The sequence below is a fragment of the Anomaloglossus baeobatrachus genome, chromosome 8 (genome assembly GCF_048569485.1).
Source record: "Anomaloglossus baeobatrachus isolate aAnoBae1 chromosome 8, aAnoBae1.hap1, whole genome shotgun sequence".
NCBI classification, from domain to species: Eukaryota; Metazoa; Chordata; class Amphibia; order Anura; family Aromobatidae; genus Anomaloglossus; species Anomaloglossus baeobatrachus.
This window is the reverse complement of record NC_134360.1, coordinates 237,787,239-237,806,469: the sequence shown is the minus strand read 5'-3', so window position 1 is coordinate 237,806,469 and position 19,231 is coordinate 237,787,239. Positions and strand designations below refer to the sequence as shown.

At 48.5% G+C, this 19,231-nt stretch overlaps 1 protein-coding gene across 11 annotated transcripts in view; it reads right to left on the bottom strand.

Annotated features, from left to right (window-relative positions):
- The window catches only part of DAB1 (DAB adaptor protein 1), a 955,902-nt gene that overhangs the window by 634,050 nt on the left and 302,621 nt on the right, over window positions 1-19,231 (bottom strand). Inside the window, exon 1 of one of the 11 annotated variants that reach the window (XM_075320414.1) lies at window positions 7,207-7,242. The exons of the other annotated variants lie outside the window; for them this stretch is intronic. The gene's annotated coding sequence lies outside the window, so the exon portion shown is untranslated. Of the gene's footprint in view, window positions 1-7,206; window positions 7,243-19,231 lie in introns of those variants that run through there. 11 annotated transcript variants of the gene reach the window in all.

The following is a 19,231-nucleotide window of genomic DNA, read 5'->3' as shown; positions in this document are numbered from 1 at the left end:
TATAGAGTCACTACACACAGAGGGATCTATTCCTATATATTATATAGAGTCACTACACACAGAGGGATCTATTCCTATATACAGTATTATATAGAGTCATTACACACAGAGGGATCTATTCCTATATATTATATAGAGTCATTACACACAGAGGGATCTATTCCTATATATTATATAGAGTCCTTACACACAGAGGGATCTATTCCTATATATTATATAAAGTCCTTACACACAGAGGGATCTATTCCTATATATTATATAGAGTCATTACACACAGAGGGATCTATTTCTGTTAATGTTGGTGATTATGGCTAAAGCCTGCTTTACATGTTGCAATTTCGCATACAATATCGTATGCGATTTGCAACGCCCCCATCGTATGTGCGGCACATTCAATTTGTTGAACGTGCCGCACAAACGATTAACCCCCGTCACACGTACTTACCCGTCCATACGACCTCGATGTGGGCGGCGAACGTTCACTTCCTGCAGTGGGAGGGACGTTCGGCATCACATCGACGTCACGCGGCAGCCGGCCAATAGAAGCGGAGGGGCGGAGCTGAGCAGGACGTAAACAACCCGCCCACCTCCTTCCTTCCGCATTGGCGGCTGGAGTCGCGGGACGCAGGTAAGATCTTTTCAATGTTCCTGGGGTGTCACACACTGCGATGTTCGCTGCCTTGGGAACATTGCACAATTGCACGTTCAATCCATGAGGAATGAACGACGTGCGTGTGATGAACATTTTACCGTTCATTCGCAATCGCACGTAGCTGTCACACACTGCAATGTAACTTACAATGTCGGATGTGCGTCACTTACGACGTGACCCCGCCGACACATTGTAAGATACATTGCAGCGTGTAAAGCAGGCTTTACAGCCAATGAAACCCTAAACATGATTATCTCAGAAAATTAAATAAGCTCAACTGAAAAAATGATGTTAAACTCAGAAATGTTGGCACTTCCTGAAAAGTCTGTACAGTAAATGCCTCAATACTTGGTCGGCTCCTTTTGCATGAATTAGTGTATCAATGCGGCAATGTGGCAGCAGGCGATCAGCCTGTGGCACTGCTGAGGTGTTATGGAAGCCCAGGTTGCTTTGATAGCCACCTTCAGCTCGTCTGCATTGTTGGCTCTGGTGTCTCTCATAGATTCTCTATGGGGTTTAGGTCAGGCGAGTTTGCTGGCCAATCAAGCACAGTGATACTGTGGTTAGTAAACCAGGTATTGGTACTTTTGGCAGTGTGAACAGGGACCAAGTCCTGCTGGAAAATGAGATTTCCATCTCCAAAAAGCTTGTCGGCAGAGGGAAGAATGAAGTGCCGTAAAATTTCCTGGTAGACGGCTGCGCTGACTTTGGTCTTGATAAAACACAGTGGAGCTACACCAGCAGATGACACGGCTCCCCAAACCATCACTGATTGTGGAGACTTCACACCAGACCTCAGCAGCTTTGATTGTGGCCTCTCCACTCTTACTTAGTGGTCCAAGGTGTTGTTTTCAGATGAAAGTAAATTTTGCTTTTCATTTGGAAATCGCAGTCCTAGAGTCTGAAGGAAGAGTGGAGTGGCTATACAGAGGGGTAGTGTGTGTGGGGCAATATATAGAGGGGCAGTGTGTGTGGGAGGATATTATAAAGAGGGGCAGCTTGTGCAGGGGAATAGTATACTGAGGGGCAGCATATGTGAGGGATAAAATACAGAGGGGCAGTGTGTGTGTGGGAGATGATATACAGAGAGGTAGTGTGTGTGGGGCAATAGAGAGGTGCAGTGTGTGGGAGGATATTATAAAGAGGGGCAGCTTGTATGGGGGATAGTATACATAGGGGCAGTGAGCGTGGGGATATTGTACACATAGTCAGTGTGTGGGAGCGATATACTGAGGGGTAGTGTGTGGGGGTAAAGTGTATGTGAGGGATATTATATGTAGATATTATATGTATGGGGTGTATTATGAATTTTCTGAGGGAAATTCTTCAATTTCTGGAATAACTTCAAGGGTGCTAACATTTTTGGCCATAACTATGGTCTGTGTGTGAGTAATATACTGTGTGCATATATATTGTGACGATGTGGGCCCCGAGTGTATGGGGCACCACGCGTCAGGTAGCGGGATTAAAACACGCCGGAGCAATTTGTCACTTTAACAGTCCATATGGTTTATTAACAGCACCATAAACCATACCAGGTCACATAATAAAGATGCCGTTCCTTGGCTTTCTCCGCAAAGACCAATACATAATATAAAGTCCAAACACTGTTGGATTTCCACACAGGTGTCCCTGACCCTTGTCAGTATTCAGACCCCAGGTCCAATCCTGGTTACCTTCCTCTGTAGGCGGATAGTGTCCTTACCAGGTTCCCCCTGGCTCCAGCCAGGCTTTACACATGGACTTTAACGCCCATAGCTTCTCCAGAAGGTCTCCTTAGCAGAGCAAACACCCTGCATCTGCTCTCACCCTCTGCAGCACACACCCTGCATCTGCTCTCACCCTCTGCAGCACACACCCTGCATCTGCTCTCACCCTCTGCAGCACACACCCTGCATCTGCTCTCACCCTCTGCAGCACACACCCTGCATCTGCTCTCACCCTCTGCAGCACACACCCTGCATCTGCTCTCACCCTCTGCAGCACACACCCTGCATCTGCTCTCACCCTCTGCAGCACACACCCTGCATCTGCTCTCACCCTCTGCAGCACACACCCTGCATCTGCTCTCACCCTCTGCAGCACACACCCTGCATCTGCTCTCACCCTCTGCAGCACTCACCCTGCATCTGCTCTCACCCTCTGCAGCACTCACCCTGCATCTGCTCCCACCCTCTGCAGCACACACCCTGCATCTGCTCTCACCCTCTGCAGCACACACCCTGCATCTGCTCTCACCCTCTGCAGCACACACCCTGCATCTGCTCTCACCCTCTGCAGCACACACCCTGCATCTGCTCTCACCCTCTGCAGCACACACCCTGCATCTGCTCTCACCCTCTGCAGCACACACCCTGCATCTGCTCTCACCCTCTGCAGCACACACCCTGCATCTGCACTCACCCTCTGCAGCACACACCCTGCATCTGCTCTCACCCTCTGCAGCACACACCCTGCATCTGCTCTCACCCTCTGCAGCACACACCCTGCATCTGCTCTCACCCTCTGCAGCACACACCCTGCATCTGCTCTCACCCTCTGCAGCACACACCCTGCATCTGCTCTCACCCTCTGCAGCACACACCCTGCATCTGCTCTCACCCTCTGCAGCACACACCCTGCATCTGCTCTCACCCTCTGCAGCACACACCCTGCATCTGCTCTCACCCTCTGCAGCACACACCCTGCATCTGCTCTCACCCTCTGCAGCACTCACCCTGCATCTGCTCTCACCCTCTGCAGCACTCACCCTGCATCTGCTCTCACCCTCTGCAGCACACACCCTGCATCTGCTCTCACCCTCTGCAGCACACACCCTGCATCTGCTCTCACCCTCTGCAGCACACACCCTGCATCTGCTCTCACCCTCTGCAGCACACACCCTGCATCTGCTCTCACCCTCTGCAGCACACACCCTGCATCTGCTCTCACCCTCTGCAGCACACACCCTGCATCTGCTCTCACCCTCTGCAGCACACACCCTGCATCTGCTCTCACCCTCTGCAGCACACACCCTGCATCTGCTCTCACCCTCTGCAGCACACACCCTGCATCTGCTCTCACCCTCTGCAGCACACACCCTGCATCTGCTCTCACCCTCTGCAGCACACACCCTGCATCTGCTCTCACCCTCTGCAGCACACACCCTGCATCTGCTCTCACCCTCTGCAGCACTCACCCTGCATCTGCTCTCACCCTCTGCAGCACACACCCTGCATCTGCTCTCACCCTCTGCAGCACACACCCTGCATCTGCTCTCACCCTCTGCAGCACACACCCTGCATCTGCTCTCACCCTCTGCAGCACTCACCCTGCATCTGCTCTCACCCTCTGCAGCACACACCCTGCATCTGCTCTCACCCTCTGCAGCACACACCCTGCATCTGCTCTCACCCTCTGCAGCACACACCCTGCATCTGCTCTCACCCTCTGCAGCACACACCCTGCATCTGCTCTCACCCTCTGCAGCACACACCCTGCATCTGCTCTCACCCTCTGCAGCACACACCCTGCATCTGCTCTCACCCTCTGCAGCACACACCCTGCATCTGCTCTCACCCTCTGCAGCACACACCCTGCATCTGCTCTCACCCTCTGCAGCACACACCCTGCATCTGCTCTCACCCTCTGCAGCACTCACCCTGCATCTGCTCTCACCCTCTGCAGCACACACCCTGCATCTGCTCTCACCCTCTGCAGCACACACCCTGCATCTGCTCTCACCCTCTGCAGCACACACCCTGCATCTGCTCTCACCCTCTGCAGCACACACCCTGCATCTGCTCTCACCCTCTGCAGCACACACCCTGCATCTGCTCTCACCCTCTGCAGCACACACCCTGCATCTGCTCTCACCCTCTGCAGCACACACCCTGCATCTGCTCTCACCCTCTGCAGCACACACCCTGCATCTGCTCTCACCCTCTGCAGCACACACCCTGCATCTGCTCTCACCCTCTGCAGCACACACCCTGCATCTGCTCTCACCCTCTGCAGCACACACCCTGCATCTGCTCTCACCCTCTGCAGCACACACCCTGCATCTGCTCTCACCCTCTGCAGCACACACCCTGCATCTGCTCTCACCCTCTGCAGCACACACCCTGCATCTGCTCTCACCCTCTGCAGCACACACCCTGCATCTGCTCTCACCCTCTGCAGCACACACCCTGCATCTGCTCTCACCCTCTGCAGCACACACCCTGCATCTGCTCTCACCCTCTGCAGCACTCACCCTGCATCTGCTCTCACCCTCTGCAGCACTCACCCTGCATCTGCTCTCACCCTCTGCAGCACACACCCTGCATCTGCTCTCACCCTCTGCAGCACACACCCTGCATCTGCTCTCACCCTCTGCAGCACTCACCCTGCATCTGCTCTCACCCTCTGCAGCACACACCCTGCATCTGCTCTCACCCTCTGCAGCACACACCCTGCATCTGCTCTCACCCTCTGCAGCACACACCCTGCATCTGCTCTCACCCTCTGCAGCACACACCCTGCATCTGCTCTCACCCTCTGCAGCACACACCCTGCATCTCCTCTCACCCTCTGCAGCACACACCCTGCATCTCCTCTCACCCTCTGCAGCACACACCCTGCATCTGCTCTCACCCTCTGCAGCACACACCCTGCATCTCCTCTCACCCTCTGCAGCACACACCCTGCATCTGCTCTCACCCTCTGCAGCACACACCCTGCATCTGCTCTCACCCTCTGCAGCACACACCCTGCATCTGCTCTCACCCTCTGCAGCACACACCCTGCATCTGCTCTCACCCTCTGCAGCACACACCCTGCATCTGCTCTCACCCTCTGCAGCACACACCCTGCATCTGCTCTCACCCTCTGCAGCACACACCCTGCATCTGCTCTCACCCTCTGCAGCACACACCCTGCATCTGCTCTCACCCTCTGCAGCACACACCCTGCATCTCCTCTCACCCTCTGCAGCACACACCCTGCATCTCCTCTCACCCTCTGCAGCACACACCCTGCATCTCCTCTCACCCTCTGCAGCACACACCCTGCATCTCCTCTCACCCTCTGCAGCACACACCCTGCATCTCCTCTCACCCTCTGCAGCACACACCCTGCATCTGCTCTCACCCTCTGCAGCACACACCCTGCATCTGCTCTCACCCTCTGCAGCACACACCCTGCATCTGCTCTCACCCTCTGCAGCACACACCCTGCATCTGCTGTCACCCTCTGCAGCACACACCCTGCATCTGCTGTCACCCTCTGCAGCACACACCCTGCATCTGCTCTCACCCTCTGCAGCACACACCCTGCATCTGCTCTCACCCTCTGCAGCACACACCCTGCATCTGCTCTCACCCTCTGCAGCACACACCCTGCATCTGCTCTCACCCTCTGCAGCACACACCCTGCATCTGCTCTCACCCTCTGCAGCACACACCCTGCATCTGCTCTCACCCTCTGCAGCACACACCCTGCATCTGCTCTCACCCTCTGCAGCACACACCCTGCATCTCCTCTCACCCTCTGCAGCACACACCCTGCATCTCCTCTCACCCTCTGCAGCACACACCCTGCATCTGCTCTCACCCTCTGCAGCACACACCCTGCATCTGCTCTCACCCTCTGCAGCACACACCCTGCATCTGCTCTCACCCTCTGCAGCACACACCCTGCATCTGCTCTCACCCTCTGCAGCACACACCCTGCATCTGCTCTCACCCTCTGCAGCACACACCCTGCATCTGCTCTCACCCTCTGCAGCACACACCCTGCATCTGCTCTCACCCTCTGCAGCACACACCCTGCATCTGCCTCTCACCCTCTGCAGCACACACCCTGCATCTGCCTCTCACCCTCTGCAGCACACACCCTGCATCTGCTCTCACCCTCTGCAGCACACACACTGACAAGTCTAGAGCCAGTCCCCCCTAGACTACCCTGGACAATCTGCTACAGCAGGGGTCGGGAACCTATGGCTCGCGAGCCAGATATGGCTCTTTTGATGGCCGTATCTGGCTCGCAGACAGGGCTCCTACCTGTCTATGGGAAGGATCAGGGCCGGTGCCAGCACCCGGCTACTCGGGGGCCCGGTGGCCGTGCTGTCACCGCCCCCCGCCGAGGATCGAGCTTTCAATTGCATCGGCATCGCAGGTGCCGATACAATTGAGAGCAATGATGAGAGAGTGAGCGGCGCGCTCTCTTATCATTCTCCCCGCTGTGACTGTCGGCGTTCTTCTGACAGCTCTGCAGCGAGCGCGGTGACGTCATCAGTGCGCGCCTGCTGAGAGGTCAGAGCGAGCGACAGCAATGGACGATGCGCCGAGGAGACCGGATCAGCGGGGGAACGAGAAGTGAGCCGCCCCTCTACTGACACTGGGCTCCCCTGACTCACAGGCCGGCCACTACACAGCGGCACTAGTACACATAGGGGCCCGGCAGCCGCTCTGCGTCTATGTGTAGTGCTGCTGTGTAGTGGCCGGCCTGTGAGTCAGCGGAGCCCAGTGTCAGTAGAGGGGCCCCTGACCTGGAGAGGCCACCAGCCATGTCTGAGCTACAGGAGTGCTCCTGACCTGCACAGCAGACGGAATCTCCATCTTGCAGGACCTGCGATGATGTCACGCCCATGTGACTGTGTGGGAGGAGACACAGGAGGCCGGGCAGAAAGCAAGATACTGAATCCTGAAGGAGATAATGGACACGTGATGAAAGGTAATAAGAAAAGAGGGGACATGAGGGGGAGGGGGGCTGCAGGGTGAGGGGCATATGAGGGCTGCAGACTGTGACAGAAGCATGTGAAGGGGTGCAGAGTGTTTGAGAGGGGTAAGTTGGGGTACAGGCAGGGTGAGATATGTGAGCAGGGTGTGTGAGATATGGGGGTGTATTGTGTGTGATATGGGGGTGCAGGCTGTATGGGGAGCAGGGTATGCGACATATGGGGGTGTAGTGTGTGGGATATGGGGGGTGCAGGCTGTATGGGGAGCAGTGTGTGTGTGTGATATGGGGGGTGCAGGCTGTATGGGGAGCAGTGTGTGTGTGTGTGTGATATGGGGGGGTGCAGGCTGTATGGGAAGCAGGGTATGTGACATATGGGGGTGTAGTGTGTGAGATCTGGGGGGTGCAGGCTGTATGGGAAGCAGTGTGTGTGTGGGATATGGGGGGTGCAGGCTGTATGGGGAGCAGTGTGTGTGTGTGATATGGGGGGGTGCAGGCTGTATGGGGAGCAGTGTGTGTGTGATATGGGGGGGTGCAGGCTGTATGGGGAGCAGTGTGTGTGTGTGATATGGGGGGGTGCAGGCTGTATGGGAAGCAGGGTATGTGACATATGGGGGTGTAGTGTGTGAGATCTGGGGGGTGCAGGCTGTATGGGAAGCAGTGTGTGTGTGGGATATGGGGGGTGCAGGCTGTATGGGGAGCAGTGTGTGTGTGGGATATGGGGGGTGCAGGCTGTATGGGGAGCAGTGTGTGTGTGTGATATGGGGGGTGCAGGCTGTATGGGGAGCAGTGTGTGTGTGTGATATGGGGGGGTGCAGGCTGTATGGGAAGCAGGGTATGTGACATATGGGGGTGTAGTGTGTGAGATCTGGGGGGTGCAGGCTGTATGGGAAGCAGTGTGTGTGTGGGATATGGGGGGTGCAGGCTGTATGGGGAGCAGTGTGTGTGTGTGATATGGGGGGTGCAGGCTGTATGGGAAGCAGTGTGTGTGTGGGATATGGGGGGTGCAGGCTGTATGGGGAGCAGTGTGTGTGTGTGATATGGGGGGTGCAGGCTGTATGGGGAGCAGTGTGTGTGTGTGATATGGGGGGTGCAGGCTGTATGGGAAGCAGGGTGTCTGGGCCACTGACAGATACAATTGCTCCAGCGGTCACTTAGTACACAAAGGAGTGTTCCTCTCTGCTGCACTAAGCCACCGCTGGATCTAAACAATAATTCGCTGTAAAATAATAAAATAGATAATTGACATAACTGACAATGCGTTGTGTGACATGTCCAATATTCCAGCTTCTTTCTTCTGCGAATGCCTCAAAGCTGGCATTCTCTCAACATCAGGTGGGAAGAATGCCAGCTTCCAGTCATGCGCAGGAAAAAGAAGAAGCCAGACTGCTGGACTGATGTCATGCATCGCAAGTTCACAATGTAAGTTATTTATTTGATTTTTTACTGCTAATTACCATTGTTTCAGTCCAGTTGTGGCTTTATACAGCAGGGAGGAGCATTCCTTGCTGTACTAAGTGAACATTGGAGCGATTGATCTGTCAATGGCCCTTTAAACATATTGTACGGCTCTCGCGGAATTATATTTCAAAATATGTGGCGTTTACGGCTCTCTTAGCCAAAAAGGTTCCTGACCCCTGTGCTACAGGCTCAGAAGAACCACAGGATTGCTTTAACCCTTGGAGCCACACCCACAGGTGGTAAGGAGTGTGTAATCAGCATTACACACCCTTCCATGACTCTGCATGTAATGCAATCCTGTGGAACCACAGGTCCCAGCCAACTTCACATTGCAGAGCACCAATGCTTCTGCAAAACATACCGGCCATTTACAATGCCGCCGGTTGATGCCTCACAATATATATATATATATATATATATATATATATATATATATATATATATATATATATATATATATATATTTATTTTTTTATTTTTTTTTTCCAAGAGTGGCAGTGAGGCTGTGAAAGGTTTGTGGGGTGGAGGCGGAGCTGGGGTAGAGCCTGGGTGGAGTCTTATGGGGGCCCTACAGTTTTGCCAGTATGGGGCCCTGAAATTCCTAGTGGCGGCCCTGCACGTTTCTATGTGATGATGCATGATGTTCCTATATGATGGTGCATGTTCTTATGTGATGAAGCATGTTCCTATGTGATGATGCATGTTCCTATGTGATGATGCATGTTCCTATGTGATGATGCATGTTCCTATGTGATGATGCATGTTCCTATGTGATGATGCATGTTCCTATGTGATGATGCATGTTCCTATGTGATGATGCATGTTCCTATTTGATGATGCATGTTCTTATGTGATGATGCATGTTCCTATGTGATGATGCATGTTCCTATGTGATGATGCATGTTCTTATGTGATGATGCATGTTTCTATGTGATGATGCATGTTCCTATGTGATGATGCATGTTCTTATGTGATGATGCATGTTCCTATGTGATGGTGCATGTTCTTATGTGATGGTGCACATTCCTATGTGATGATGCATGTTTCTATGTGATGATGCATGTTCATTTGCTATTTTGCTCATCAAGTGCAGAATATGTTTGTGCGTACAGAGGAAGGCTCAGGAGGGAAATAGTTAATATTTTACCAGTAAAAGAATGGGGGTAGCGGGAGTCCTATCTATTATATATGGATTCACCCTTTAATTCTTTCCTCGTTGCCCTCTGTGGTTACATTGTATAATCAGCCTCATTAGCGGATTCTCCATCATTCTGGGGCTGGATAATGAATGATTGATACAATGTTGCAGTTTATATTCAGTAGTTTTTTATCCAAACATTTTAATTAGAAGTAATGGCTTTGCGGAGAGAACAGCGCGTCCTGTCTGCGAGCGCGAGCGGCCGACCCCCGAGCAGCAGCCGCGACTGGTGAAGGTTATGGAGAAGTGATCCGTCATTTACATCCGCGCCAGTAAATAAGATCTGAAGAAAACGGACGACTTTCCCTCTGATTACTCCCGTGCACTTTCGTGTCATTCTCAATCTACGTATTTCCCTCCCTGCGCTGCAGGCGGAGGAGCGAGAGAATCAGCCTAATGCAATATGACATGGCAAAAAGAAGCAGACATGATGTGCCACTGCAATCAGCCTCCTGGAGGGGGACGAGGCTCACAGACCAGCACCACGCCGAGTGCCGCAGTCACACAGCTCACCCCAGATATCACCCTACACATAGCACCCCAGATATCACCCCAGATATCACCCCACACGTATCACCCCAGATATCACCCCACACGTATCACCCCAGATATCACCCCAGATATCACCCCAGATATCACCCCACACGTATCACCCCAGATATCACCCTACACATATCACCCCAGATATCACCCCACACGTATCACCCCAGATATCACCCCACACGTATCACCCCAGATATCACCCCAGATATCACCCCAGATATCACCCCAGATATCACCCCAGATTCCACCCCAGATATCACCCCAGATAGCACCCCAGATTCCACCCCAGATATCACCCCAGATTCCACCCCAGATATCACCCCAGATATCACCCCAGATTCCACCCCAGATATCACCCCAGATATCACCCCAGATATCACCCTAGATATCACCCCATACAACACATCCTATATCACCCCATAGATCACATCATATATCACCCCATATATAACTCCATGTATTGTCCTACATATCACCCCAAATATCACCCCATAGATCCCAACCTATATCACCCCATATAGCACATCCTATATCACCCCATATATCACTCCATGTATCATCCTAAATATCACCCCATATATTACGCCATATATCCCCCAAATAACATCCCATATATAACTTCCTATATCACGCCATATATCACAAGATGTATTACACCATACATCACCCCATATAAAACCCCATATATCACACCACATATTGCCCCACATAACATTCCATACATCACATCCTGTATCATCACATAGATCACACCATATATTACCCCATATGACATCCCATATATCATATCCTACATCACTCCATATATCACAAGATGTATCACACCATTTGCCACCCAATATATCTCATCATATATTGCATGGGTCCCCAACTCCAGTCCTCAAGGGCCGCCAACAGTGCATGTTTTCAGGATTTCCTTAGTGTTGCACATGTGATAATTTAATCACCTGCACAGTTGATGATTCCAACACCCATGCAATGCTAAGGAAATCCTGAAAACATGCACTGTTGGCGGCCCTTGAGGACTGAAGTTGGGGAACCCTGAATTGTATCACTTCATGTATCACCCCATATATCACCTTGTATATCACCTAATCTATTACGCCATACGTAACCCAGTGTATTACTCATGTATCACACCATATCTCACTTCATATATCACCCAATATTTCACCCCAATTAACACTCAAAGAATTAGCATCCATGAGATGCTCCAATTCTGACAATTTGCCGACTTCTCATGATTGCCGTGTTGCGGTGGCAATCAGGGTAATACCTTTGGGGTTACTGACGGCTGTGAATAGACAGCTGGCATCCAGCCCAGTGGTTACTAATGGAGAGACGTGTATTAGAGACCACTATTACTAACCCAGTAGGTGTACAGTTAAAAAACATACAGACAGGAAAAAAATAGTTTATTTGAATAAACCCTCCCCCACACGCCCTCATTCACCAATTTATTAATTTAAAAAAACTCTCAAAGTTCCAACATATTCCAATAGTGTAGTGTCCCACAATGTCCATCGATTCTTATGGATCTTTGTTCTGAGAATATTGTGGGAACAAAGCTCCATAGGTCACTGCCGGTCAGCGGAATTTCTCATGATTGTACCTGCTCCTGACCGGCAGTGACATATGGAACTTCGTTCTCAGAGCGTTTTCAGAAAGAAGCTCCATAGGAATCAATGAACATCATGAGACATTACTCTTTGAATTACGTAGTAACTTCGAGGATTTTTTTTTTAAATAATAAATAGGCAAACAAGGGAGTGCGGGGTAGTGTTTACTCAAATAAAAAAAACACAGACAGGAAAAAAGTTTAACTCTTTATTTGCTTGGTTAGTAATGGAAAGTCTGATAGACGCCTCTCCATTACTAACCCTTGGGCTTGATGCCAGCTGTCAATTCACAGCTGACATCAACCCCAAAAACATAGCCCTGATTGCCATCACACCAGGGCAATTGGGAGGAGCCATGAAAAGTGTCAGAATTGGAGGATCTAATGGATATGCCACTTCAAGGGCGGCTGCTGGCTGATATTTTTAGGTTGGAAAGAGCCAAATAACCATGGGCTTTCCCACCATGATAATACCAGCTCCCAGCTGTCTGCTTTACCTTGGCTGCTTATCAAAAATAGGTCAGAGCCCACACCATTTTTTACATTTATTTATTTATTTAAATAAATTTTAAAAAAGTGGGATTCCTCTATTTTTGATAACCAGCCAAGGTAAAGCAGACCGCCGAGGGTTGCAGCCCGCAGCTGTCTGCTTTACCCTTGCTGGTTATCAAAAATAGGTGGGACCGCACAACTTTTTTTTCAATTTATTCCCTATTCACATTTGTTTGTAGAACAATTGCCAGACTACTAGCCCTTTCTATGACTATTGTACAGCACACAAGTCTGGGTCTCCATTGACTTATATGGGGTTTGTGGCTTGGGGTCAAGTCCAGGTCCTGAACCAAACTTTTATTTAAGGTGTGGCCGAACCCAGTGAACCAGAACTTCCACAGATCCGCTCACCTGTAGTTCTGACACATGGAGCTGAAGTCCAAGAAGAGATCAGAACTTGGTCTATAGTGAATCGTCCTTCACTGCTGAGAATGTGGTGCCGTGTTGCAGCAAGTGGCTCTCATCTTCCAAGATGTCTCAGCAAAGTCTACTCTTCCTTGCAATGTCTGATTGCGCCACACTGATTTGACTATGGAGGCTATTATCTATCATATATATAAATCTAAAAAAATCCCCCCCAAAAAAGTCTTTAGTCCTGTAAATTGAAATAATTTAGAATCCTACACATTGGATACCGCACTGACTTTACTGATATTCCCCATTATTCCAGTTATTATTAAACCTACACTTTTGGAGGAATGGAATTAGCTTAAAAAGAAACAATCTTCAGTGTAGGAGGAGAAAAAGGGGTTAAACCCGCGCAATCCGCCAAATAAGATGTAGAGATGTTGATAGTTTAATCACTCTTTTATTCCATAGGTCTACGCGTTTCAAGGTGCAGGGACCTCTTCCTCAGGACCAGAAAATCAACATGTTGATTTTCTGGTCCTGAGGAAGAGGTCCCTGCACCTTGAAACGCGTAGACCTATGGAATAAAAGAGTGATTAAACTATCAACATCTCTACATCTTATTTGGCGGATTGCGCGGGTTTAACCCCTTTTTCTCCTCCTACACTGAAGACTTCTGCACGTGGGGCCGCGGCAGCCGCCATTATCCTATGCTATCTACGGTGGTTGTGACCCTTCACAACCATTTTTGGTGAGTGTATTTATCTATATACTAACCTGTACTTATCTGGTAAAACCCTATCAGCGCTTCTGTTTTTTAGCACTATTAAAAAGAAACAATGTAACAAGCAAAATAATGCAAAGCAACAAATAAACAAACAGAAGATTCCAAAGCTACAAACTGCACAAAGTACAAAGAAAAGCAGAAAGTAGAAAGAAAACTATAAAAGTAACAAAGATCACAAATAGGTAACAGCAAACTATAAAGTAACAAACATCACAGGAAGAACAGCACAATTCCGCAGTGATGCGTATTTTTAGCTTATGACATGTTCAATCCATAATGGATAACACGGGAGCTCCTAATGGACCCGAGGATTCACACCTTCATTTTATGTCAACTTCTATTCACAGTAACATTTCACCCTTGAGGAGCAGACGCGACATTCGTGCCCGGGAACCATCAAGCGTTATAACAGCGCAGTTCACACCAAATATCAGAATAAATGCGGCCAGTACATTGTATATTGTGATCTTCTGCCCCCAATATACCGAGATCTCTGACCCCTCCATGTGCAATGTCCCCTGAACAGAGACGAGGCAGTCTCCAGATGTACGAGCTCTGCTATTCTGTAAATATTAGTACAAGTGTCAATTCTATTACTGAACAATGATTTATACTGTGAATATTAGAATCTCATACTTCAGAAATACAGAAAAGAGAAACTTTACATGTTCAGTTCCAAATCTTGCCTGTAGGGGGCGCCACAGAGGTATACACGTATCAGACACTCAATAAAATACATAGGAAGACGAAGATCACATCTCAGCTCTATAGTTTCCATTACAAATATTGTACACTTGAAAAATGTAGATCAGATTATGTTAAGTCAATTACTTTACAATAAATTACATTCCTTACAATTTATTTTTTTAATTATTTATTTAGTTTTCATTTTGTTTATTCAGTTGATACATAGGGGTAGTATTTTAGTAGTTATATTCTTGTACATAGGGGCAGTATTATAGTAGCTATATTCTTGTACACAGGGGCAGTATTATAGTAGTTATATTCTTGTACATAAGGGCAGTATTATAGTAGCTATATTCTTGTACACAGGGGCAGTATTATAGTAGTTATTTTCTTGTACATAGGGGCAGTATTATAGTAGCTATATTCTTGTACACAGGGGCAGTATTATAGTAGTTATATTCTTGTACATAGGGGCAGTATTATAGTAGTTATATTCTTGTACATAGGGGCAGTATTATAGTAGCTATATTCTTGTACACAGGGGCAGTATTATAGCAGTTATATTCTTGTACATAGGGGCAGTATTATAGTAGCTATATTCTTGTACACAGGGGCAGTATTATAGTAGTTATATTCTTGTACATAGGGGCAGTATTATAGTAGTTATATTCTTGTACATAGGGGACAGTATTATAGTAGTTATATTCTTGTACATAGGGGGTAGTATTATAGTAGTTATATTCTTGTATATAGGGGGCAGTATTATAGTAGTTATATTCTTGTACATAGGGGGCAGTATTATAGTAGTTATATTCTTGTATATAGAAGCAGTATTATAGTAGATATATTCTTGTATATAGGAGGCAGTATTATAGTATTTATATTCTTGTACATAGGGGCAGTATTATAGTAGTTATATTCTTGTACATAGGAGCAGTATTATAGTAGTTATATTATTGTACATAGGGGCAGTATTATAGTAGTTATATTCTTGTATATAGGAGCAGTATTATAGTAGTTATATTCTTGTATATAGGAGCAGTATTATAGTAGTTATATTCTTGTACATAGGGGGCAGTATTATAGTAGTTATTGTACTGTAGCGCCTGGTCCCGATGCGGCAGTCCTGCACGCTCCCGCTCCCAGGCAGTGGTGGGAGTGCCATTCTCCTCACCTGCCCGCCGGTCTCCTGCGCCCCACGCCTGCCTCGGGGTCTGCCGCGGTCTTTTTCTGCTTCCAGGCCACACGCAGGCCTTATGGAAGTGCCTCTATGGTGTGCATGCAGCCACACCCCCCAGCGTCCTATTACCCGGAAGTGATCCTTGAGGTCAGCTATCAGCCTGAAGGTATGTAAGACTGCCTCCTCTTTGGGGAGGCGCCTGAGCAATGTTGCCTTGTTCTGCTAAGCTGTGTCTCTTCTTAGAGCTTTCTTGCTGCCACTATCTCTGTGCTGCCAGGTCCGAGTTACAACTCACCTTTTGTGTCTCCCCTATTTCCTCATAGACTGTAGCTTACGAGCAGGGCCCTCACTCCTCCTGGTATCTTAATTTTGTTATTTTGTATTGTCTCATATTGTCTATACATGTCCCCTCTGAATTGTAAAGCGCTGCGGAATATGTTGGCGCTATAGAAATAAAAATTATTATTAATTATTATTATAAATTATTATTATTACCACTTCTCTGCTGCCACATCGGAGCACATCTGTAGCTGACATCAGAGACTCACCAGTCCGTCAGAGGCGACACCACTGGTTCTGGCAGTGGTGCATCTAGGCCCCCTGTGGCTGCACCTAACAATACCTGTATAGGGGTTAGCACTAGGTTAGCTCCACCAGGGGACTCCGGTGTATGGCTCGTGGGTCCACTCCCGGACGCTCGCCGCCCCTCAGTAACCGTAACAGTTATATTCTTGGACGTAGGAGGCAGTATTATTATTATCATTATTATTTTACTCACTTCTATAGCGCTAATAATTCCATAGCGCTGTACAGAAATCATCATCACAGTCCCCATTGGGACTCACAATCTAACTTTCCTATCAGTCTTTGTAGTGTGGGAGGAAACCAAAGACCCCGGAGGAAACAAATAGAAACACAGGGAGAACATACAAACTCCTTGCAGGTGTATTCCTAATGGGAAACCCAGTACTGCAGAGCAATGCTAACCACTGAGCCACTGTGCTGCCCAAAGGAGTTATATTCTTGTACATAGGAGCAGTATTATTGTTTATTATTTATTATTATAGTGCCATTTATTCCATGGCGCTTTACAAGTGAAAGGGTATACGTACAACAATCATCAACAATACAAAACAGACTGGTACAGGAGGAGAGAGGACCCTGCCCGCGAGGGCTCACAGTCTACAGGGGGAGAGAGGACCCTGCCCGCGAGGGCTCACAGTCTACAGGGGGAGAGAGGACCCTGCCCGCGAGGGCTCACAGTCTACAGGGGGAGAGAGGACCCTGCCCGTGAGGGCTCACAGTCTACAGGGGGAGAGAGGACCCTGCCCGCGAGGGCTCACAGTCTACAGGGGGAGAGAGGACCCTGCCCGCGAGGGCTCACAGTCTACAGGGGGAGAGAGGACCCTGCCCGCGAGGGCTCACAGTCTACAGGGGGAGAGAGGACCCTGCCCGCGAGGGCTCACAGTCTACAGGGGGAGAGAGGACCCCGCCCTTGAGGGCTCACAGTCTACAGGGGGAGAGAGGACCCTGCCCGCGAGGGCTCACAGTCTACAGGGGGAGAGAGGACCCTGCCCGCGAGGGCTCACAGTCTACAGGGGGAGAGAGGACCCTGCCCGTGAGGGCTCACAGTCTACAGGGGAAGAGAGGACCCTGCCCGCGAGGGCTCACAGTCTACAGGAGGAGAGAGGACCCTGCCCGCGAGGGCTCAAAGTCTACAGGGGGAGAGAGGATCCTGCCCGCGAGGGCTCACAGTCTACAGGAGGAGAGAGGACCCTGCCCGCGAGGGCTCACAGTCTACAGGAGGAGAGAGGACCCTGCCCACGAGGGCTCAAAGTCTACAGGAGGAGAGAGGACACTGCCCGCGAGGGCTCACAGTCTACAGGAGGAGAGAGGACCCTGCCCACGAGGGCTCACAGTCTACAGGAGGAGAGAGGACCCTGCCCGCGAGGGCTCACAGTCTACAGGAGTAGAGAGGACCCTGCCCGCGAGGGCTCACAGTCTATAGGAGGAGAGGAGTCTGCCCGCGAGGGCTCACAGTCTATAGGGGGAGAGAGGACCCTGCCCACGAGGGCTCACAGTCTACAGGGGGAGAGAGGACCCTGCCCACGAGGGCTCACAGTCTACAGGAGAGAGGACCCTGCCCGCGAGGGCTCACAGTCTACAGGAGAGAGGACCCTGCCCGCGAGGGCTCACTGTCCACATTATGTTACTTATATGTTACTTGTTAGGTTAATATTATGGTAGTTATATTCTTGTTCAGATAATAGCATTATATAGTTGTAGTAGGCAGTAGGACGGGTCTCTGCACCTTTGCATATGTCTTTCTTTATGCCCACAAGTCATTGATAAGTAAGATGACAGCAGAATAGTGGAACACTGGGCTGAAACATACATTTATTTCTTAAAGTTTCCTATCCCTGAAAACATTTCATATTACAATGTATTAAGATTTGTTAATAGTGTGGGTATTTTCACATAAATATTGGACCACAGCTAAATTGTAGGATATAATATCATAAAAGTCCATATTGAGACTGAAACACTGGAATCAGTGGCAGAATTTACTTTACGAGTGTAATTGGGTATTTAAAGATGACAAAGACTTTTCAAAGTCACTAGTGATGAACAATCTCCGCACGCTGCGCCTAAGCTGCTATTTAGGCATTAAATTAGAATCTATTCTAAGTGTATTCCTGGGGAACATTGAAATCTAAAACAATATCCAGAAACTCAATGAACATTATTTACATAATTAAGGATTCACTGAGTCTTCTTCTCTCTTACAGATATGTTGCAATCATGTGTGAAGATGCCTCATCCATCCCCTATAAATCATGGCAAATATTAACAGTTCAACATATTTAGGAGTCAAAATCCTCAACAATTTACAATTCTAACTTTAATTAAAATATCTTTATGTGTAGTAATAAAATAATGATATTTATCCTCCATTACAAGAAAAAAAATTACATTATTGTACATAGATGTCAGTATTATAGTAGTTATATTCTTGTACATAGATGTCAGTATTATAGTAGTTATATTCTTGTACATAGGGGGCAGTATTATAGTAGTTATATTCTTGTACATAGATGTCAGTATTATAGTAGTTATATTCTTGAACATAGGAGCAGTGTTATAGCAGTTATATTATTGTATATAGGGGCAGTATTATAGACGTTATATTTATTCTTTTACATAGGGGCAGTATTATAGTAGTTATATTCTTGTAGATAAGGGATAGTATTATAGTAATTATATTCTTGTACATAGGGGTAGTATTATAGTAGTTATATTCTTGTACATAGTGGGCAGTATTATAGTAGTTATATTCTTGTACATAGGGGCAGTATTATAGTAGTTATATTTTTGTACATAGGGGCAGTATTATAGTAGTTATATTCTTGTACATAGGGGCAGTGTTATAGTAGTTATATTCTTGTACATAGGGGCAGTATTATAGTAGTTATATTCTTGTACATAGGGGCAATATTATAGTAGTTATA